The sequence below is a fragment of the Chiloscyllium plagiosum genome, unplaced genomic scaffold (assembly GCF_037043375.1).
Source record: "Chiloscyllium plagiosum isolate Xiang-an unplaced genomic scaffold, Cpla_swu_hap1 HiC_scaffold_6, whole genome shotgun sequence".
Lineage (NCBI taxonomy): Eukaryota > Metazoa > Chordata > Chondrichthyes > Orectolobiformes > Hemiscylliidae > Chiloscyllium > Chiloscyllium plagiosum.
In genome coordinates this window covers 5,426,202-5,449,554 of record NW_028270144.1, presented here as the reverse complement: position 1 = coordinate 5,449,554, position 23,353 = coordinate 5,426,202, and the positions used below count along the sequence as shown (strand labels likewise).

At 41.0% G+C, this 23,353-nt stretch overlaps 1 long non-coding RNA gene across 1 annotated transcript; it reads right to left on the bottom strand.

Moving 5' to 3' along the window:
- Nucleotides 1-414: 414 nt before the first annotated feature.
- On the bottom strand, nucleotides 415-14,711 carry LOC122550435 (uncharacterized). Its single transcript, XR_006311851.2, has 3 exons — nucleotides 14,541-14,711; nucleotides 5,319-5,488; nucleotides 415-611 (listed from the first exon to the last, which is right to left on the bottom strand). It is a non-coding gene; the product is annotated as an uncharacterized LOC122550435 (long non-coding RNA).
- Nucleotides 14,712-23,353: the final 8,642 nt, after the last annotated feature.

Genomic DNA, 23,353 nt, shown 5'->3' with positions numbered 1-23,353 from the left:
ATTGGAAACTGATGCAGAGGAAATGCTTTACTCTGCTACATGGTTAACAGTTCCGATGCTGTCAGTTCTGTACTCACAACACATCCTCCCAAAAATACAAAGGACATAGAATGTGGAGAACATAGAATTATCAAGCTTAGTAATTACACTGTGAAAATCCCTCCAAAATTAATACATGCAAAATTAAAAAGCTGACAGGGAATTAAGCAAGTCTTTTTGTCTATAATTCAGAAAACCAGGTGACTAATGCCAATCTTTACAGACTTTTATGCATATTTATTTACAGAGACATTAAACTGAGGCCTCATCTGCTGTGTCAGGTAAATGTGAAAGCTTATTTCAAAGAAGAACACAGGAATTTTCACCAGCATCCTGGCCAATGTTTATCTCTCAACCAACAGCACTAAAACAGATTATTTGATCATTATCACATTGCTGCTTGCAGTACCCTGCAGAGTGCAAAATTAGCTGTTGCATTTCCGGGATTTCAATATTAACTGCAATTTTAAAAATGCTTCATTGGCTGCAAAGCAATTTGATACAACCTTCGGTTCCGAGGGGTACCACGTCAATGAAATCCTTCTTCTTAAAAATTGAGCATATACGGTTTTCTAAATAAGAAAGGAAAATGCAAGCATGTGACAAGTTTGAATATTATTTGTCCGCAAGCAATAAGAAGGAAAAGAGATGTTTCTATGCTTTATGTATTATTTCAAACTGTTCAACAGTGTGAGGTCTGAACAATCCTGCAAAGAATTAGAATTACTGGGAAAATTTGAAACTAATTAGAGATCTTTGCAGGGAAAGCAACAGTAATAGCTGATAATGAGAAAGGAAATTTGGCAAAAATATGAATAGAAGTGAGATAAAGATATATTAGATTATCCAATCTTCCCAGCATATATTCTAAATTCATTACAGGCTTTAATTTGTTCTGTGTGTTTCAGCTAGTCTTGCTCTAATTGTGTGTTCAGGGATAGTAACTTTGTGATTAATTAGTAACTGCACTAACTTTTCCCCGTATTTTTTAAACTACCTCCTTGGCATAAATATTCAAAGCACCGAACTGGTATTACAGCTTTATTTATTCTGATTAAAAGCCAATTATGTAACAATTAATGTAGAACAGGAGAGCATATGCCGGGCAGAATTTTTAAGCCCTTCAGGAGTGAGTTTGGATTTAATGCCAGGAGCAAAGTTCAAAACTCACTGTGTAACATCTGATCTGGGAATGACAGATGACTTGGAAATGGGGTTAGAAACAGATTACTTTCAAGCAGTTTATGAGGAAACAAACATTTAGATATATGTTAGACAAACAGAAAAGATATGTGACACTATAATGATGAAACAATTGTCAAAGCTCAGATTGGACAACTGAACACGAGGTAGAGTGTTGTATAATGATTCTGAAGGATTAATATTCATGATATATTGGCTCCACCCATTTGTGGGTGTTACATACAGGCTGCGGGTGGTGACAAGGAATCTTACTCCAGCTTTCAGAAGCCTATGTATCTGTATCACTTCCTAAGGTCCTAGTCATTAAAGCTGAGCAGATGCAATTCCACCCCTTGCTATCACGTAAAACAAACCTGAACAGTGCATCTTCGGTACATCCTGCATGCTAAAATGTCCTCTACCATTAATAATTAAATAGGTCAAAAACAAAGCAAAAACAAAAGTGGTTTAGTGGCAGTAAACATCAACAAACTCTTCACCTGTCACTTTAACACACTCCCCTGTTCCCAGGGCAACATCTCTGTCTCAGGCTTGCTGCAGCGAAACTCAGCGCAAGCTGAAAGAACAGCATCTCGTTTCTCACTTGAGACCTCTGCAGCCTTCTGGACTCAATATCAAGTTCAACAATGTTTGGGCTTGAGCACTTTCTCCCAAGTCCTTACCCCAACCCCCACACACCAGGCCTTGTCATCACATGGGCTGCCATCATACACAGCCCATTTGTAGCTGCTAATAGTTCTCATTAACAGCTATTGATTTTCCTAGGCTAACCTTTACCTCCTCCTTTGTCCATCCAACTGTTTTTCTCTTCTTTTTGGACTCTATCTGCATCTAATTATTTACCTCTCCCTTCTCCCCAATCCCCATATTCTGTATATATACCTACATTTTCCCCACAGCCATCAGTTCTGAAGAAGGGTCACTGGATCTGAAACATTAACTGTTTCTATCCATAGATGCTACCTGAGCTGCTGAATTTTTCCAGAAATTTCTGTTTTGTTTTTGATTTCCAGCATCTGCAGTTTTTTTAATACAACAACCCTTAGTCAGTACATGTAGTGATACAGTGGCAAATATCACAAGGATTATTAGTCTGGGAAAAAACATAATGAAAGTTACACTATTAGTTAATGGTTTCATAATAAAACATCATATGGCCAAAAGTGATCATAACAGTGCAACATTATACAATTAGCATAAGGGTGAGAAACATAGGTTTAAAACTACTGCCTTAAAGTTAAATCAAGTTGTGTACAAAGGTACAAAGATAGACTTAACAACAGTAGGTTAGAAATATAGGTGAAAAAGTAAAGCTTTAGTGAAGCAAAGGCAGTTATATAAACAGATATTTTAATAGCTACTGTCCAATCTACTAAAACTGTTCCAGATTCTAAAAAAAAGATTGGAAGATGATAGCCAACTCATCCACTATTTCCTTGGTTACATCCTTTAATACTCTGACATGAACAATATCAGACCTTGGGCATATACCAACTTTCAATCCCATTAATTTCTCCAGCATCATGTTTTATTGATATTAATTCCCTTCAATTCCTCTTTTCCAAAAGACATTGTTTCCCGACCACTTCTGGAAGTTATTTGTGTCCTTTTCTATGAAGAGAGAACTAAAGCAGCTGTTCGATTCTTTTGCCATTTCCTTGTTCTAAATTATCATTTCTTCTATTTCAGACTGAAAGGGGATTACATTTGTCTTCATTAATCTTTTTTCTTTTACATTCTTATAGAGTTCCTCAGGTCTGCTTTTATGTTACATGAACGTTTACTTCCATGCTCTATTTTCCCCTCCTAATCAAATATTTTGCCAGATTTCCATCTTTAAGTGATGTTAGTGAACCAGATGTGCTTTTACAACAATTGACAAAGTCACATAGTTGCCTTTGGGCAAGCTTTTTGTTCCAGAATCCCATAGTGTGCCATTGTGGGGTTAAAGCCTATATTCTGGGGTACTAGATTACCTTTTCAGTGATATTTTACGTTTATATTCATGAAAGGAAGGGTTTAGAGGGATAAGGGCCAAATGCTGGCAAATAGGACTAGATTAATTCTGGATATGTGGTCTGTAGGGACACGTTGGACTGAAAGGTCTGTTTCTGTGGTGTACATCTCCATAATTCTGTGACTTTATCACTTGGATGAAAGACTAATTGCATTGTAGACAAATGTATAGAGAAGGTGGGGAGATAACTTGTCAGGGGGGTTACAAAAAGTGCAATTTTACCTCCCTGGGGTGGCAGCAATAACAGCATAATGACTTAATCAGGTTACAGTCCAAATATCAAACAAAAAAGTGTTATGATTAAATCCTTCCTCCTTAAATTGCAAGATCAAATTCTCACTGCTAGGTGACAAGAAGCATATTTGCATGTATTTGCACCTCATTAATTACGCATCTCACACTCTTAACTTCTCTTTCCTAATTACTTCTCCCCGGTTGAGAAATCCAAAGCTTCCAAACTCAACACTGGAAGCCGAACAGGCACCTGTCAGTTTGTCTCCTCAGGCTGTGCGAGTTCATACCCCATGTGGCCATTTTCCTTCTCGTGTAGTGGGTTAAAGTTTGCAGATGGCACCAAGATGATTGGCAGAGCAAAGTGTGCAGAGGACTGTAAAACTTTGCAGAGAAACATAGATACTTTGAGTGGGCAAAGGTCTGGCAGATGGAATACAATGTTACTAAATATGAAGTCATCCATTTTGGTCGGAGTAGCAGTGAAAAGGATTGTTACTTAAATGGTAAAAAGTTGCAACGTGCCGCTATGCAGAGGGACCTGTGTGTCCTTGTGCATGAATCACAGAAAGTTGGTCTGCAGGTGTAATGAGTAATTAGGAAGACAAATGGAATTCTGTCCTTCATTGCGAAAGAGATGGAGTTTAAAAGCAGAGAGGAGAAAATGAGGACTGCAGATGCTGGAGATCAGAGCTGAAAATGTGTTGCTGGAAAAGCGCAGCAGGTCAGGCAGCATCCAAGGAACAGGAGAATCTATGTTTCGGGCATAATTCCTGAAGAAGGGCTTATGCCCGAAACGTCGATTCTCCTGTTCCTTGGATGCTGCCTGACCTGCTGCGCTTTTCCAGCAACACATTTTCAGCTTTAAAAGCAGAGAGTTATGTTACAGCTGTACAAGGTTCTGGTGAGGCCACACCTGGAGTACTGTGTGCAGTTTTGGTCTCCTTACTTGAGAAAGGACGTACTGGCACTGGAGGGGAAGCAGAGGAGGTTCACTAGGTTGATTCTGGAGTTGAGGAGGTTGGCTAATAAGGAGACGCTGAGGAGACTGGGATTATATTCATTGGAATTTAGAAGAATGAGGGGGGATCTTATAGAAACATTTAAAAATATGAAGGGAATAGATAGGATAGAAGTTGAGAGGCTGCTTCCATTGGCAGGACAAGAGGGCATCACCTCGAGATTAGAGGGAGCAGATTTAGGATTGAATTGAGAAGGAAGTTCTTCATCAAAGGGTTATTAATCTATGGAACTCCCTGCCCAGTGAAGTAGTTGACACCACTTCAGTAAATATTTTTAAAGCTAAGGTAGAGTTTTTTTGAACAATGAAGGAATTAAGGGTTATGGTGAGTGGGCGGGTAGGTGGAGCTAAGGCCATGATCTTATTGAATGGTGGAGCAGGCTTGAAGGACTGGATGGCCTACTCCTGCTCCTAGTTCTTATGGTCTCATGATCTTATAATAGTCTTCAGAACAGGTCACTGTATTCATGGTGTTGTTTCAGTATCAGAGTTGTTGTATGTGCAAACAGATTAGATGGCAAATGCTCTCCATGTGCTTTTAGAAATGGTAATGTTTGAGAGTCAACGTGAAAGTGTGCTTACTGAAATGAGGGTGAACAGCCAGTCAAGGGATACACCCATCGTCAGTACAGAGGTTAGGTCATTTTCAGTCCAGGCTGTTGCCTACAGTTGTGGTTTCCTGGATACCATTTGCACATACAGAAAAGAAGAGAAACCATTGGTTGTTGAAGATGGAGAGATGCTTGTGCTGAGCAATGAGTTAGTATTAGTTCTCATTGGAGAAGAATGGAACATAATGTTACTTACTCAACTGCTGGCCCATGTCACCTCCCCATCACTTCATGAATGGACCTGGTCTTCCTCGGCAACCTGACTTCCTTTTCCTCCAATGAGTGAGCAGCTTGATGTGTACCACCTCCCTTTCCCTGCAGCACAGCTGGTCTTGTTGTCTAACTCCATTCCTGGGCCAGTTGTTCCTGGAAGAAGAGAAAGAGAAAGTTTGAATGTGATGGGAAAAGGTATAGTTGCATTTTGTGAACTTACATAACCATGCAAGAGAATAGGAAGGACAGAAAGCAGGAAGGATTACTGGTTTGAGAGCATGAGGTGGATATGAGCCCTTGAGTTGACATTATGCATTTGATGTTAAAGTTTGCAGTCCATCACCCTTGGTAAAGTAGATTTGCAGTGAAAGAGTTCAGTTGAGTGATGGCTTTGGTGAGTGCGAGGTATCAAACAGAAGATGGCATCACTTATATTGTCGAGTAAAGAAGATTTTTCACTGTATTCCAGCAATGCTTGTGAGGTCCAAAGGCACTGACCTTGCACTGCTGTCTACACCCAGGCTGGATAGATGGGATGCAATGACATCGTGATTCCATCCGCTGGATGTCCTGTCTTTCTGAGATCACATGCAGCAATGTCTGCCAGACATGTTTTGTGAATTGGTGAACAAATTGAACCCTTTTTTGTTTTTGTTGGTATCTTTTCAGCACAGACTGAAAGGAAACTCCTGGTTTGCAGTTTCTGAAGTGGTGACCAGCTGACCTTTAAATATCACCCAGAACCTTCCTTTCTGGAAGGTCCCAACTTGTCAGTTTCTCACCACGTGCTTCGCTGGGTAAGTCACACAACATCTCACAAGCATAGATTCTGAGCTAAGAAGCATGTCATTCACTCCATATCCTGGCAGAAATGACAACATCTAGCATGCTGGCCAATATACTTTAAATTAAATGTGACAATTTTCCCCAACGTGTTTGCAAAAGGATATTGAGGAGTTAAATCACTGGATAAAATATTGCCAGATTGAATATAATGTGGGAAAATGGGAGGTTGCCCAGTTTAGTGGCAAGAGTCAAAATGCAGAACATGATTTATATGGGAACTATTGTAGTGGTTTGAATCAGAAATTGGCTTGCTGAAAGAAGACAGAGGGTGGTGGTTGAAGGAAAATAATCATCCTGGAGTTCAGTTATTAGTGGGGTACTGCAAAGATCTGTCTTGCGTCCTCTGTCATTTTTATAAATGACCTGGATGAGGGCATAGAAGGATGGGTTAATAAATTTGAGGATGACACTAAGGTCGGTAGAGTTGTGGATAGTGTCAAAAGAGTTTGTAGGTTACAGTGAGACATAGATAAGCTGCAGGGCTGGGCTGAGAGATGGAAAATTGAGTTTAATGTGGAAAAGTGTGAGGTGATTCACTTTGGAAGGAGCAACAGGACTAAAGAGTACTGGGCTAATGGTAAGATTCATGGTAACCTAGGTGAGCAGAGAGATCTCGGTGTCCAGGTACATGGATCTTTGATAGTCTCACCTAGGTTGATAGAGTTGCTAAGAAAGCATACAGTGTGCTACCTTTTAAATTCTGGTGCGGCCACACTTGGTGTTTTGCATACAGTTGTGGTCACCACATTATAGGAAGAATGTGGAAGCAGTGGAAAAGGTGCAGAGGAGATTTACCAGGATGTTGCCTGGTCTAGAGGGAAGGTCTTATGAGGAAAGGCTGACAGTCTTGAGGCTGTATTCGTTAGAGAGAAGAAGATTGAGAGGTGACTTAATTGAGACACATAAGATAATTAGAGGGTTAGACAGGGAGAGTCTTTTTCCTCGATGGTGATGGCTAGCATGAGGGGACATAGCTTTAAATTGAGGGACAATAGATATAGGACAGATGTCAGAGGTAGTTTCTTTATCTGGATAATTAGTAGGGGCGTGGAATGCACTGCCTGCAACAGTAGTAGACTCGCCAACTTTAAGGGCATTTAAATAGACATTGGGTAGGTATATGGATAAGAATAGAATAGTGTAGGTTAGATGGGCTTCAGATTGGTTTCACAGGTCAGCGCATCATCGAGGGCTGAACGGCCTGTCCTGTGCTGTAATGTTCTATGTTCTGTGTTCTAGATCTGTGGTACAAAGGGTTCCAGTTGTCTTCGAACATGAATTATACAAAGTAAGCAGGCTGGTACATCAAGTAATTAGGAAGGCAAATGAAATTTTGACCTTTGCTGCAAAAACCACAGAAGATAAAAAAGAGGAATATGTAATAGAGCTGTACTGAGCTCTGTTCAGTCCATACCTTAGGTATTGCATTACATCTCTACAATAAAATTAGGACGTACCTATCTCGGATGAAGTTCAGAGAAAGTTCACTCACTGACTGTTGGGATGAAAGGATTGTCTTAGTTAAGGTTGGATCAATACTCAGTGAAATTTCAGTAACAGTTTGTGTTTCTATAAGAGCACCATCTTAGTTTGACAACTGCAGCATAACACATACTTTTCCTGCTTCAAGGTACTCCACATCTTTAACATCACTTCATCTAACCAGGTCAATTGACTCAATAAGCCTATAGCATTGAAATATAAGGAAATTCAATAGAGTAGATGCTAAGAGTATAGAACAGGATCTGGAATCTAGTTAGAGGAATTGCATCAAGGAATTCCAAAAATGATTGTTCATAAGCATAATGTCCCAGCATTCCTTCTTGATGGGACAACAATGGTCGATCTGGCAATGTTTTAATTATGCCTGCCTACTTTGTTCTGAACGCCAGCTCATAAAGATAATTTGCAGATTTACAGTAAGAGTTCACATCTCTTCCAGGCTATAGTTGAGCTATTCAGTGCAAATTTGCAGATAATGCAATTGTTATCTTCACTGGTTTGAACCTCATGGCTCTTTATCAACATTTTGCAATATTTTGTGAAACATAGATATATTTATTAAACTTCAAGGATGTTACAAAGTGTACCTCGGGCAGTCTTGTTCCAGTTTAAAATGCGTTATGAAGCCTTCAGAGAAGGATAGACGGAAAAATCTATGCAAAGGAAGACTGTAAGCCACACATAGGATAAAGGAAGACTTCAACCTATTTGTCTATGTTTACATTCAATATTAATTGGAAAAATGGGACTGAGGAAAGGGTAATATTAGCACAACAGGGATGCCTCCTAAGCAGATTCGCACAGTTTTGTTGTAGCATTTTTCTACCCCAGCAGTTGGTGTTCAGTATAATCTTTTGGCATTTTTGTAACTTAAGAGTCATGTGATGAAAAAGGGACAAAATTCATCTGGTTCTTCCTTTCCTCTATCTTTGTAGTGACACAACGCCATGATCAATTGCCCCATTGTACCCAGTGATGTGAAGGCTAGGTGAGTTAGCCATGGGAAATGCAGGGTTAGTGGGATAGGGTGGGGAGCTGGGGTTGGATGTGGTGCTCTTCAGTGGATCAGTGCAGACTCAATGGGCCAAATGGCCTCTTTCCACGCTACAGGGACTTTATGGCCCTACCTAAATGAATGCAAATATCAGGAAAACTGAACAGGCTGAGTCGTTTCTCTGCAGGGAAGAGGAGATGAAAGCTGGCCTGATTGCCTTTTAAAATCTGAAGGACCTGCCATAAGGAAAATGTTTATACTTGTGTGGGAGTCCTAAATTAGGCATCATAATTACAAAATTGTGACCAATTAATCCAACACAAAATTCTGAAGAAACGGTTTTGATGAGAGAATGGTATTCATTACCACGTGAGTTGGTTGAGCTACATGACGTAGATACATTTAAGGGAAAGATGGATAACTGCTTGAGGCAGGAAGGATAATTAGATGAGCTGAATTCAGGTCATAGGAGGCTTGAATGAACCATGAACACTGTCAACAACCTGAAATTGGCTTGCTTCTGTGCTGTCAAATTTTAATTAATTTTAATAAAATCTAAGCAAATTTACAACAGATGCACAAATGAGCAAGGAAAGCTGCAGATTTGGAAAACTTTGCAAAGCATAGATCGAAAATTAATTCTTTCTTTTGAAGCACATTGCACTCACCATATTGTGTTCTAAAATATATTATTGTTCTTTCATACTGCACATTCATCTTTAACAATGTTAGAGCTATTTGAGAACTACATAGATGTTCTTTTCTCAGAATTTCCCTATTTCTTTGACTTTGTAAAAAAGAGATTGCGAGAAGAGGAGAAGTGTGATGAAATATTCCAAGAGTAGAGTTTGATCTAGCCCCTAATAGCAGATGCCAACAATAAAGGTCAAGACTGTATTTCTAGGAGAGGTGTCAATCTCTGCTCTTAAGGAACACTTTTGTCTGAGTCAGAAGATCATGAATAAAAAACCCCACCAAGAGATTTGAGAACATTATTTAATCTGGCATTTCAGTGCAGTATGAAGTCAAATAACACCACAAAGACCGCCATCCTGTCACCAAGTCCCCCTTTATTTACACTGCAGAGTCCTAGACACTGAACCAGCTCCCTCAGAGCCAGCTCTCAGAGTGAACAGGACCTCTGACACTCCTGATTATATCTGTCAGCCAGAGCTCCCTGATTGGACAAGATTAACAGGAGAAAGTGAGGACTGCGGATGCTGGAGAGTCAGAGTCGAAAATGTGGTGCTGCGAAAGCACAGCAGGACATGCAGCATCCAAGAGGCAGGAGAATCGACGTTTCTGGCATAAGCCCTTGCAGCATCCTCGGATGCTTCGCAAGTAAAGAGACAGCTGGAAAATGGGAAGCCTTCAGAAATGAGATAACAAGAATCCAGAGAAAGTATATTCTTGTCAGGGTGAAAGGGAAGGCTGGTAGGTATAGGGAATGCTGGATGACTAAAGAAATTGAGGGTTTGGTTAAGAAAAAGAAGGAAGCATATGTCAAGTATAGACAGGATAGATCGAGTGAATCCTTAGAAGAGTATAAAGAAAGTAGGAGTATACTTAGGGGGAAAATCAGGAGGGCAAAACGGGGACATGAGATAGCTTTGGCAAATAGAATTAAGGAGAATCCAAAGGGTTTTTACAAATATATTAAGGACAAAAGGGTAACTAGGGAGAGAATAGGGCCCCTCCAAGATCAGCAAGGTGGCCTTTGTGTGGAGCCACAGAAAATGGGGGAGATACTAAATGAATATTTTGCATCAGTATTTACTGAGGAAAAAGGTATGGAAGATATAGACTGTAGGGAAATGGATGGTGACATCTTGCAAAATGTCCAGATTACAGAAGAGGAAGTGCTGGATGTCTTGAAACGGTTAAAGGTGGATAAATCTCCAGGACCTGATCAGGTGTACCCGAGAACTCTGTGGGAAGCTAGAGAAGTGATTGCTGGGCCTCTTGCTGAGGTATTTGTATCATCGATAGTCACAGGTGAGGTGCCGGAAGACTGGAAGTTGGCAAACGTGGTGCCACTGTTTAAGAAGGGCAGTAAGGACAAGCCAGGGAACTATAAACTGGTGAGCCTGACATCGATGGTGGGCAAGTTGTTGGAGGGAATCCTGAGGGACAGGATGTACATGTATTTGGAAAGGCAAGGACTAATTCGGGATAGTCAACATGCATTGTGCGTGGGAAATCATGTCTCACAAACTTTTGAAGAAGTTACAAAGAAGATTGATGAGGGCAGAGTGGTAGATGTGATATATATGGACTTCAGTAAGGCTTTTGACAATGTTCCCCATGGGAGACTGATTAGCAAGGTTAGATCTCATGGAATACAGGGAGAATTAGCCACTTGGATACAGAACTCGCTCAAAAGTAGAAAACAGAAGGTGGTGGTGGAGGGTTGTTTTTCAGACTGGAGTCCTGTGACCAGTGGAGTGCCACAAGGATCGGTGCTGGGCCCTCTACTTTTTGTCATTTACATAAATGATTTGGATGCAAGCATAAGAGGTACAGTTAGTAAGTTTGCAGATGACACCAAAATTGGAGGTGTAGTGGACAGCGAAGAGGGTTACCTCAGATTACAACAGGATCTGGACCAGATGGGCCAATGGGCTGAGAAGTGGCAGATGGAGTTTAATTCAGATAAATGCAAGGTGCTGCATTTTGGGAAAGCAAATCTTAGCAGGACTTATACACTTACTGGTAAGGTTCTAGGGAGTGTTGCTGAACAAAGAGACCTTGGAGTGCAGGTTCATAGCTCCTTGAAAATGGAGTCGCAGGTAGGTAGGATAGTGAAGAAGGCATTTGGTATGCTTTCTTTTATTGGTCAGAGTATTGAGTACAGGAGTTGGGAGGTCATGTTGCAGCTGTACATTGGTTCGGCCACTGTTGGAATATTGTGTGCAATTCTGGTCTCCTTCCTATCGGAAAGATGTTGTGAAACTTGAAAGGGTTCAGAAAAGATTTATAAGGATGTTGCCAGGGTTGGAGGATAAGAGCTACAGGGAGAGGCTGAACAGGCTGGGACTGTTTTCCCTGGAGCGTCGGAAGCTGAGGGGTGACCTTATAAAGGTTTACAAAATTATGAGGGGCATAGATAGGATAAATAGACAAAGTCTTTTCCCTGGGGTCTGGGAGTCCAGAACTAGAGGACATAGGTTTAGGATGAGAGGGGAAAGATATAAAAGAGACCTAAGGGGCAACTTTTTCACGCAAAGGGTGGTATGTGCAAGGAATGAGCTGCCAGATGATGTGGTGGAGGCTGGTACAATTGCAACATTTAAGAGGCATTTAGATGGGTATATGAATAGGAAGGGTATGGATGGATATGGGCCGGGTGCTGGCAGGTGAGACTAGATTGGGTTGGGATATCTGGTCGGCATGGACGCGTTGGACCGAAGGGTCTGTTTCCATGCTGTACATCTCTATGACTCTGTGACTCTATGACCTGCTGCGCCAGACCAGTTTAACAACCCCATATTCTCTGAGATCCACCTGGCTGACCTCATTACAATCACTACATGAAGGACATTATATATTTTTTCTTAATTTTATTAAAAGTACAAGTTACAAACAAACGGTAAACATTAAACATCAGTTCACAAGGAACAGCAATTTACAGGTGAAAGGGGCGGTGAAGCCAGACCACCAGACCCCACGAGCAACCAGTCCTCAGGGCAAAGGGGGACGAACCTCAAATCCCAGCTTATCATATCAAAAAGGAAATGGTGTACCCAATCACATACAGACAGTCCAATAAACTGAACAATAAACCAGTATATATAACACAGACACCCCTGGCAACCCAGCAACCCACCCGTCCTTCCCACCTTCCGACCACTCAAAGGTAGCCCATCCTTACGCCCCTTCTGGCTCTCAGTCTGTCCCATGCCGAGTGCTATATTTGGGAACAATTTTGGACCTATTTAAAAATGCATCCTTGAACATAGAAGTAAAACGTTAAATGAGGACTGAAATTTTTTGGAAACTATCTCAATTACAAAGTTCATGAAGCTGATTGTGTTGAGAAAAAAAAACAAGCAAAAAAAGTTTATTGATGTGATAGAATGAATAAGTGTAAATAGTCATTTGGCAGCGTACTATTTAAGTATTGCTGAAAAGACAGGTTTTGCCAAAGATTTTCATCTTGCACTGATTAGGGGATTTCACAAGAAAAACACATTCAAGGGGAAAACCAACATTTAGATATTTTCTGAATCAACCTGTACAGAGAAATGACACACCTCTAGAGTGGGTGGAACTTGAACCCAGGTCTCCTGGCTAAGAAATAGGGTTATTTCCATTGTACCAAAAGAAACCAATGTTGATACTGTATGTGAAGAGAGTGCTGATTGGCTGACAAATGGACTCTGATTGGTACAAGTGTTGTCATGAAGAATGTACCCAATAATATTGATAGACAGTTAACAGCCAGACTTTGCTCATTTTAAATTAAGAATGTTAACTCTGATTGGTCAGAGGATTGTTCTGAGAAATGAAACAACAAATTTTGTCACCTATTTTGTGATATGGAGCCTATGTATCTGGCATCACATCAGCACTGAAATTCATATACCGGATTACCCGTTTGTGCAATAGGCAGGATATCTCTTTAGCTTTACAGCAGCATTTTGTTAGTGACAATTGCTAAATCTTGGTGAAGTTTTACCTAAAGTGGTAACTGTTAGAAGCAGAATCACACTAATAACATCCTAAACACAGTGAGCTCTGAGAATGTTTTTACAAAATGAACACATCAGTATCCATATTTTGGATCTATCCTGAAAAGCTATCTTGCTTTGGAAACTAAAGCAAGTTCCACTCATCTCATGGAGTTCCACTTGAATATCTGGTAGATGTATATGCTATGCTTCCTAGGTATGTCAATAAGTGGGGTTGTATTATCCTTAGTATGCAATATTGCATCATCCTTAAAATAACTGGATATGATGTTTGACATTATTAAATAATCCAATTGCATTGTATGTGGTCTGTTCTGCCACAATTGGCTTCCTTTAAATCTCACGAATTGCGACTAAAAAAGATCAGTGCATACTGGTAATCTAGCCACGAATGGGACATTCCAATTCACCAAGTAGAATATATTAGGCAAACTGGCAGTATAGTGTGATTCTACAAATGCATGGAATTGATGAAACTTTGAGACAATCTCTCATTATCAGTATCATGGAGCACCACTTGTTGAAGTACATGTCTTTCGGGATGTGTCACGGGGAGTTGTTGGTGCTAGCTCCCAAGGCATTTTAGTTGTAAATGTGTGTTCTACTGTGTTTTCAAAATGCATGATATTACAGATTACAAAAATGTTTGGTCACTTTATACTCTCAATATGGTGTATGAGACTAACAGTATGGAAAGCCTGACCATCTAAAATTTGTCTTTCAGCTGGTTGCATCCGAACCTCATTGAGGTGTTTTACATTGAATAGAATATCCTTCACTGTCATGTGTAGTTCAGCACACAAATGCAGGAGTACAGTGATAAGTTTTACAATGTTGCCTCTTATAGCGACATCTTAGGTACAAGTACCCAGGTAGAATTCTTAGATACTCAATGTACCTTCTCAGCATTGCTGCCAGTGTTGTGGTATTGTACTGTCTTGTTGGTCACCTGTGTTTTGTTGTGGGGTCTGGCTTGACCTTTAGAAACAAACTTCCTTTACACATGTACCCAATGTCCCTCTGGACCATATGCTTTACAGATAGCAGAACAAACTGGACAGCTTTTCAGGAGATACAACCAGCCACATCTGTTACAGTTTGTTGGTTGGTGCACTTCACAGGTTATAGCAATATTTCCTGAATCTATAACATATACTTGCTATAGGCTTACCAATATGACAGTAATACGTCAATGGGATGGCCCCTTCTTCAGACCAAAATTTCCTTCCTGAAGACTATGATTGATGTCAACTCGATTGATGTCTAGCTGTGACAATTCATCTTTGGAAAAGTCATACTCTTGTCCTTTACTGCAGCATCTTGCAATAAACTGGCCAATGGACTCTTGTGATCTGTATGACATGAATCAAAGACTGACATTAATTCTCATCTTGAGACTGTCTTCAAAAACTTTCCAGATGTTTCGCATTGTCCATGGAAAGATTGTATGTGTTAATGACAAGCAAAAGTTTGAAAGCTATTTTCTTGAGACCATCTAACTGCCTGTTTGTTTGAACAGTTTTAATTCAGTAAGGCTGTCACTGGATCACTAATTAATCATGGGTTCCCTGATATCCATGAGTCTGCTTTAAAACCATTGCAATGTACCATTATAAGCTGTGGTTCAATGATTTATTTCAATGTAAATTAAAACTGTTCTTTCCTTAATAATAAAGATCTTGCTCATGTTGTTATGAGAGACTGTTTATGTCAACTGTAACGAACTGAGCATTCTGGTCACCCAGCTGAACTGCAATGATTTTGTGTCCAAGCTGAAGAGTGCAAATCAGCCTTTTTTGGAAAAAAAAGACAATTCTTGAAATGTGTATTTTGAACGAATTGACATTCCAAAAAAAAAGTATTTGTTTTCTTGGCAGTTAATGCCAAATCTACAGATTTGTAAAGTTATTTGTACTCAGCATAAATGATGCAGTTTAAGGGTAATCCTTCTCTCTTTGTCCACATTCTCCCTTTGCCAAGGCTGTTGTCCAGTTGCCCAGTAATTAGTTTTCCAAACAGCCATCACCAAGATATTAGACTGTTTTTTTAATATAAATGTCCACCATTGCTACCAGGCTGTGAATTTTGCTTCCACAGAGTGTTTTACCTGATGTCGCTATGGTTATATTATTTCCTGTAGTTTAAGAAAGTGGGCAAAGATATATGACATTGAAGAATCCAATATCGCATCTGTTATGTATAGCTATAGATTCCTCAAGCACACATGAATCTGGGTTAATATTAAGCTATTAGGTTACAACAGAGGTACACAATTCCAGTGTAGTGTCATGTTTCAAATGATGTGGAGGTGCTGGTGTTGGACTGGGTTGGACAAATTTAAAAATCACACCACACCAGGTTATAATCGAGAGTGTGTGGCTGGGAAAGCACAGCAGGTCAGGCAACATCTGAGGGACAGGAGAATCAATGTTTCAGGGATAAGCCCCATTCCCGATGAATTCTCCTGCTCCTCGGGTGCTGCCTGACCTGCTGCACTTTCCCAGCACCACACTCTCGACTCTGATCTCCAGCATCTGCAGTCCTCACTTTCTTCACACCAGGTTACAGTCTAACACGTTTATTTGAAGCTACCTGAAGAAGCAGCAGTGTTCCAAAAGCTTTTACTTTCAAATAAACATGTTGGACTATAACGTCATGTCGTATGATTTTTAACCATGTTTCAAATGTTTAGAAGTAATATGGAATATGAGATCTTTATGCCCTCAGGTGACATGATATGATGTAGCAATGTTATTTTGACCGTGTTGCTTAAAGGTATCCCGACATAAATACCAAGAGACATCACACAACGTTTCTGGCTGAAAACAAATAGAATCCAAAGGTGAATGAACTGCCACTAAATTATCAATATTTATTGTCCAATGTTCAATTGATCCTGCAGAGTATTTGCTATAAAACTAGCTACAGAAATCAGTCACAGCTCACAAGGAAGGCACGTAAGATTTATCTGAAAAAAAACTTGCCTTGGGGTATCACAAAATGCTTTACAGTTAATAAAGCTCTGTAATGTAATGCAAGAAAGTAACAGCCAATTTGCATGCAGCAATGTCCCACAAATAGCTGTGATAATGACCAGATAATCCACTTTTCAATTATGTTAGTGAATGGATAAATATTGGTCAGAATACCAAGGAGAACTACCTTAGACAAGAAATTAGTCATGTAGCAAATCATAATACAGACTGTAATAGGCAACACATTTAGCCGTGTCTGCAGAATTGAAGGCACAGCTGTAAACTATGCATGTGACCAGTACTATAGCTGAATAATGCAGTATGAGGTCTTCCTGCTGAAGTTAAATGGGGTCTATTCAGTTGTGTGATCCTCCTAGGGCCTCACATGCATGTACTTATAGTGTGATGTAAGTAAGGGAAGCATTTGGTTTGTTTTTCCCTTGATATGCTACTGTACATAACAGAATTGTGGCTGTGAGTATGTGTATATAAAATATTTTATGAATAATGTATAGTTTTAAAATTAAAAATAATTTCCATTGGCCATACCTGTACATCAAAATATATGAATAAAGAATGATTTCTTCCCAAATTCCTCAAACCAAAAGAACTATCAATACATTGGCCAAAACCTTCTATTCAGGGTTAAAAAATCCATTTCTAATACAGATCAGATGAAACATTTGCAAAGTCATGTTGTTTCAGGCCCATATTCTGATGGAGTATCCTGTAATTACTCACTTGTGGGAAATATTTATGGAAGCCACTTTAATGTGTTTTACTTACACAGCTAGTAAAGACCTGAGCACTTTGTAAAGTTTCTAAGAGAAAATAAGTGCGTAAGCTAAGTAGGTGAGGAGGTAAGGTGGCAGGTGCATGAGTGGGGTAGTATATCGAGTTATTGAGTGAATGGACTGACCTGTGGTTAACGAGAAAAGGTTAGCAGATGAGTAAGTGGCTTGGTGACAGGTGGGTCTGCTAATAGGATATGTTGAGGATGGGGTATGGCATTGGGTACTGAGGTCAATTAATACTGGTTCAAGACTGAGTTAGATGTCATTGAGGTAGTTGGGGTTCAGAGGATTATTGTGAATGATTTGTGTGGGACAGCTCATATGTATGGTTGGCGAGGCTTTCATCCATCTAACAATGCTTCATTAACTGTCCTAGTTAACCAAACTGAACACTCCAAAGGGTCAGTCTCAAACTCAGAGCTGAAGTTATTTTAAGAGGGTTTCAGCAGGTGTCAAATTGCCTATTTGACATTTAAACTTCCCAAGTAATTCCTTTTTAGTTAGCGCATCAAGACTTTCAAAGGATCCCAATGCACATCACCCATGGTACATCTAATCTCTGACCATCTGCAGACCAGAATGTCTGAGTTATAACCTTCTCTTATTAACTATTATGGTACGTGGTGTGGGAACATTTTTACATTTTGCCCTGCTGCTTATCCTAGTAAAGGGAGAAGTTGTTCATTTTTCAACTTCCTAACCATACAGCCCTTCTTTGAACCCAGTGGGATGCATGAGTGAGATAATGCTTGTTAAGTCTTATGGTTACCTTTACAATAGAAGGCAGGTCTACTTTCTTGCTTTGCATATCAGTCACTCTGCATCTACACATTCCATATATGTACAGTCATCAAAATAGTTATGACTTCACTCCTGGACACAATAACACCTTGTGGAACAGCACTTTCATAGCTTGCTAATTGGAGCACAAAGTTTTTTAGAATTCCACAATAACTTCCTTAAAGGTTGAGCTTAAGATCTTGCTCAGGTCGGATTTGTCACCCTGCAGGATCAATATCTTAATGATTTAATGGTCTTTGTAGTTCACACATACTGTTTGACACAATTTACTGTATGAGCTACTGATATTGAACAAGCAAACTGAGTTTCAAACTTTGTGGCTCAGCAGTACCTGGATCCCTTGAATTAAGTTTCCAACGGATATATAGTGTCACCACTGATTCCATTACGTCACAATCTCTATGGAGAGTCAATAATGATAAACAAGTATTTACATTTCAAGAGTTGAAAAGTGTGGCACTGGAAACCCACAGCATCTGAGGAGCAGGAGAGTCAATGTCATGGGGGTAAGCCCTTCAACTTTCAAATTTCCAGAGCCAACCTCAAAAGAATAGCAAAAGAAAGCTTCAGATTTGAAGACTTTTCTTCTAAGTAATACACAAAGATGCAATATTGATTAAACACACGTAAGCTAACTTTACCAATTACCCCCAAGTGACATTCATAGCATGCTCTGCATAGAAGTACGTAATAAAGAACACAGTCCACACTCACTCACTAAAAATTAATGTCTCCACATTTCAATAAGGCATAGCGTCAAATTAATTTTTTAAGAATGCTTCCTTCAGATTTTTGGTAACTCCCATTCTCAGTACCAGCAGAAAACGCTCACTCCAGTATCTCTCCTCCTGCCCATGTTAGGGCAAATCTCCCAAACTTTGTAGAACACCATGTGTGTCTTTGAGCAGACCCTGCCCTCCCTCCTCCATTCTGGTCCAGCTGCAGCCTTATGTCTTTCAGAGATTTCTCTCCATTTCCTTCCATCCAAAATTATTTCAGAAGCAAGAAGTCTGCCCTCATTGCTGTCAATGAGGACTCCTCCAAAGTAGACTGCTGATGCATATTCCCACCTCATGAACTTTGTCTTGTCAAACTCTCACCACTCCACCACTGGGTCTGTCAAAATCCAGATTTAATGTCCAGCCTCTGACAATAAAGCATCACTTTAGTCAGGGCTGCTGATAGTCCCAGCACTCACTATCACTAATGACTTGCAAATCCCAGAGGTGTGAGATCCAAGAAAGGGGCTGAAGTGCCAACTAATGGTCCAACAGGCCAACCCTAAAAATCAGCAGGGAATCAGCCACTGCTTATGCATGAAATCCAGCCTATATTCCATTTAATTGCCTCCATTTGCGCACTGCAATTCTTTCAAATAGTTGCTTGTGCAAACTCCTGTCAGATGCCTTCCAGAAGTTTATATCATTCATAAACAATCCTCTATTCTCTATCCACCATGTTAATGACACCTCAATAAAATTCAGATTAATCAGGCATGACCTGCCCTTCACAAATTCACGCTGATGTTAATCAGCTCATACTCATCCAAGGGCATTGGAAAGTTGGCACTAACCCATTACCCTCCCAGGAGGCACATTACCAATTAACATGTTAATCACTCAATTTGAGAAATATTTTATCTCAGTTTTGACTTTAATATTGGTCAATAGATTTCCAGGTTTCTTGAAACTTGACTTTGAAAGCAAGACATATAGCACAGTAACAATTGAGGTTGACCCATGTTATGGAAATATACCAGTAGATACTCATAGATGTTTGTATGCCACTACTAGGACCAATGTTTACAGTAAATTTGTTGAGCATTCACTCTATTCACTTTGTAAGTTTTTGCTTTAATTTGAAGGTTTGTTCTGTCATATTAAGATGGGTATTGCTGTTTCTGCCTTCCGAAATTCAGATAAGGAGCAACATTGTCAGTTGCAGAACAAGCAACCTACTGTTCGCAAGCCTATAGCTGTACTCCAGAGAGGAGAACAGCAGACATGGTACAGGTCACATGAGGCACTAGTTATCTCACAGGGCCTGAGGTAAAGGTTGAATACCCTTAAACTGTTTAAGCAGCTGTTTTCAGGAAAGTCAGTTTGTTCCATAATGTAGTCGTAGTCATCTGCAGCCTCCAGCAGATCTGTTTCTGGTATCCCTGTTCACTATACACTGCCAATGGCTATCAATATCATAGCCACTCTTAAACTTTTCTCCCTATGGATCCTTCCAGGGCTCAGCTGGAGATATATCTGGGATTGCCTATTCAGGAACCCATGAGCGTAAAAAAAGCAGGTGACTGGCAATTTGTATTCCAGGGATGTTAATTATGTCAACATTATAATGGCAGTGACAATGAATTAATGAGTGTGTTGGGTCTGCAGTGGTGCCTGACTTCCTACACTGACAGGGCACCCCACCCTCCTTCAATATAACAGAATATCTTCACCAATTGTAAAGGCTTCAACTCTATCTATGAATCACATAAAAGTCTGACATCATGATTTTGTCTGCCGCAGTACTAGTTTACTGATATGTTTGAACCTTGAGATATAGTTACTGCTGGATTCTCGGTGATGGTGACTTCAAACATACCTGGTAGGACTCCATCAGGAACCCTGCCCTGGAACTTGATCAACATTATAATGAATTCTGTAGGATCCCTCAAACATGGAATCATGCTGACAATTTACATACTGTCCAGATGGATCAAAACATGTCTTCTGTTCTCACCAGCAGCATCTCCAGAATGGTCTTGTATGCTATACTCTGCACAATATTAATTAGCAGCAAAATCTAGACCTGCAGAAGGAACAAGGTGAATAGTTCAAACCTTCCCCGAGGAGAGAATGATAGTGAAGGCAATGCACTTCTGGTTATACACATTACTGACTGGGAGACCGGGGAATGTCGCTATTAATGTGAACTGGTCCTCACCCTTAACACCCTTCCACCGACACTCTCATTCGTTTGGCCAAACTGGTCCTCACCCTTAACAATTTCTCCTTCGAATCCTCCCACTTCCTCCAGACCAAAGGGGTGGCCATGGGCACCCGTATGGGCCCCAGCTATGCCTGTCTCTTTGTTGGCTACGTAGAACAGTCGATCTTCCGTAATTACACCGGCACCACTCCCCACCTCTTCCTCCGCTACATTGATGACTGCATTGGCGCCACCTCATGCTCCTGCGAGGAGTTTGAGCAGTTCATCAACTTCACCAACACATTCCACCCTGACCTTAAATTTACCTGGATCATCTCTGACACTTCTCCATCTCCATTAATGACGACCGACTTGACACTGACATTTTTTACAAACCCACCGACTCCCACAGCTACCTGGATTACACCTCTTCCCACCCTACCTCTTGCAAAAATGCCATCCTGTATTCCCAATTCCTCCGCCTCCGCCGTATCTGCTCCCAGGAGGACCAGTTCCACCACAGAACACACCAGATGGCATCCTTCTTTAGAGACGGCAATTTCCCTTCCCACATGGTTAAAGATGCCCTCCAATGCATCTCGTCCACATCCCACACATCCGCCCTCAGACCCCACCCCTCCAACCATAACAAGGACAGAATGCCCGTGGTGCTCACCTTCCACCCTACCAACCTTCGCATAAACCAAATCATCCGCCGACATTTCCGCCACCTCCAAAAAGACCCCACCACCAGGGATATATTTCCCTCCCCACCCCTTTCCGCCTTCCGCAAAGACCGTTCCCTCCGTGACTACCTGGTCAGGTCCACGTCCCCCTACGACCCACCCTCCCATCCTGGCACTTTCCCCTGCCACCGCAGGAACTGTAAAACCTGTGCCCACACCTCCTCCCTCACCTCCATCCAAGGCCCTAAAGGAGCCTTCCACATCCATCAAAGTTTTACCTGCACATCCACTAATATCATTTATTGCATCCGTTGCTCCTGATGCGGTCTCCTCTACATTGGGGAGACTGGATGCCTCCTAGCAGAGCGCTTTAGGGAACATCTCTGGGACACCCGCACCAATCAACCACACCACCCTGTGGCCCAACATTTCAACTCCCCCTCCCACTCTGCCGAGGACATGGAGGTCCTGGGCCTCCTTCACCGCCGCTCCCTCACCACCAGACGCCTGGAGGAAGAACGCCTCATCTTCCGCCTCAGAACACTTCAACCCCAGGGCATCAATATGGACTTCAACAGTTTCTTCATTTCCCCTTCCCCCACCTCACCCCAGTTCCAAACTTCCAGCTCCGCACTGTCCCCATGACTTGTCCTACCTGCCTATCTTCTTTTCCACCTATCCACTCCACCCTCCTCCCTGACCTATCACCTTCATCCGCTCCCCCACTCACCTATTGTACTCCATGCTACTCTCTCCCCACCCCCACCCTCCTCTAGCTTATCTCTCCATGCTTCAGGCTCTCTGCCTTTATTCCTGATGAAGGGCTTTTGCCCGAAACGTCAATTTTGCTATTCCTCGGATGCTTCCTGATACTGCTGTGCTCTTCCAGCACCACTAATCCAAAATCTGGTTTCCAGCATCTGCAGTCATTGTTTTTACCCACTATTAATGTGAACTCTGCTTAGATTGCATCAGCAAACATATGTCAAAAGGAAGTGCAATTGGAAAGCTTCCTGTTCTATTTTAATGTTGATTATTGTCGTCACTGCTTTCATAATAGAGCCTCGCTTCACTGGCACTCTTGCACTGAAAACCAATTTGGCACAGACTACCGGATAGAATGAAATAATAGCTAAGGTGTCTGTCATTTTATTTAAGAGGCAGACATTCTGGCATCTGCACATTGTGATCAAGGCTTGCATTCAGTTGCTTGGAGAATTTGGTGTTCCATGGAGTTAGCTGTTTGATCATGTGTTTTTTTAGGGTCACACCTGAGAGTTTGGGTTTCAGACAGACTGGCCTAGGAAAAACAGGGTCAGGAACTGTCTTCAGACTAAGACTTCTCTAAAACTCTTCTTTTTAAATGTGACTATCTAAGACAAACTAGATTCAGAGCTAATTGCTGTATTCTTCAGGGGCTGTTTCCTGAACTCTACCAACCTTCTAACTTCCTTCTATTTCGATCTAACTAACACTGTCCACACTCTGCTGTTCAAGGCCTGTGGGAACAAGCTCTGAGACACCGTCATAAGGTTGCACCAGCTTTCTAAAGTGATTAGACAACATCAGTGACTCTTACTATTGAAGAACATTATCTCAAAGACCCATGACAACAGACAGACATGTCTGAGACAGAGTCCTCCACCTTCTCAGCAATTGTGATGTTTGGGAGGTCTACCCATGTACCACATAAAATTTGCTGCTGTAGCTCTCCATTTCAACATCAATAACCATTGGAGCACAGCTGAGCAGAGCTTTAAGGTATCTGTGCAGCCAAATGTAGAGTTTCTACTCAGTGTGCAT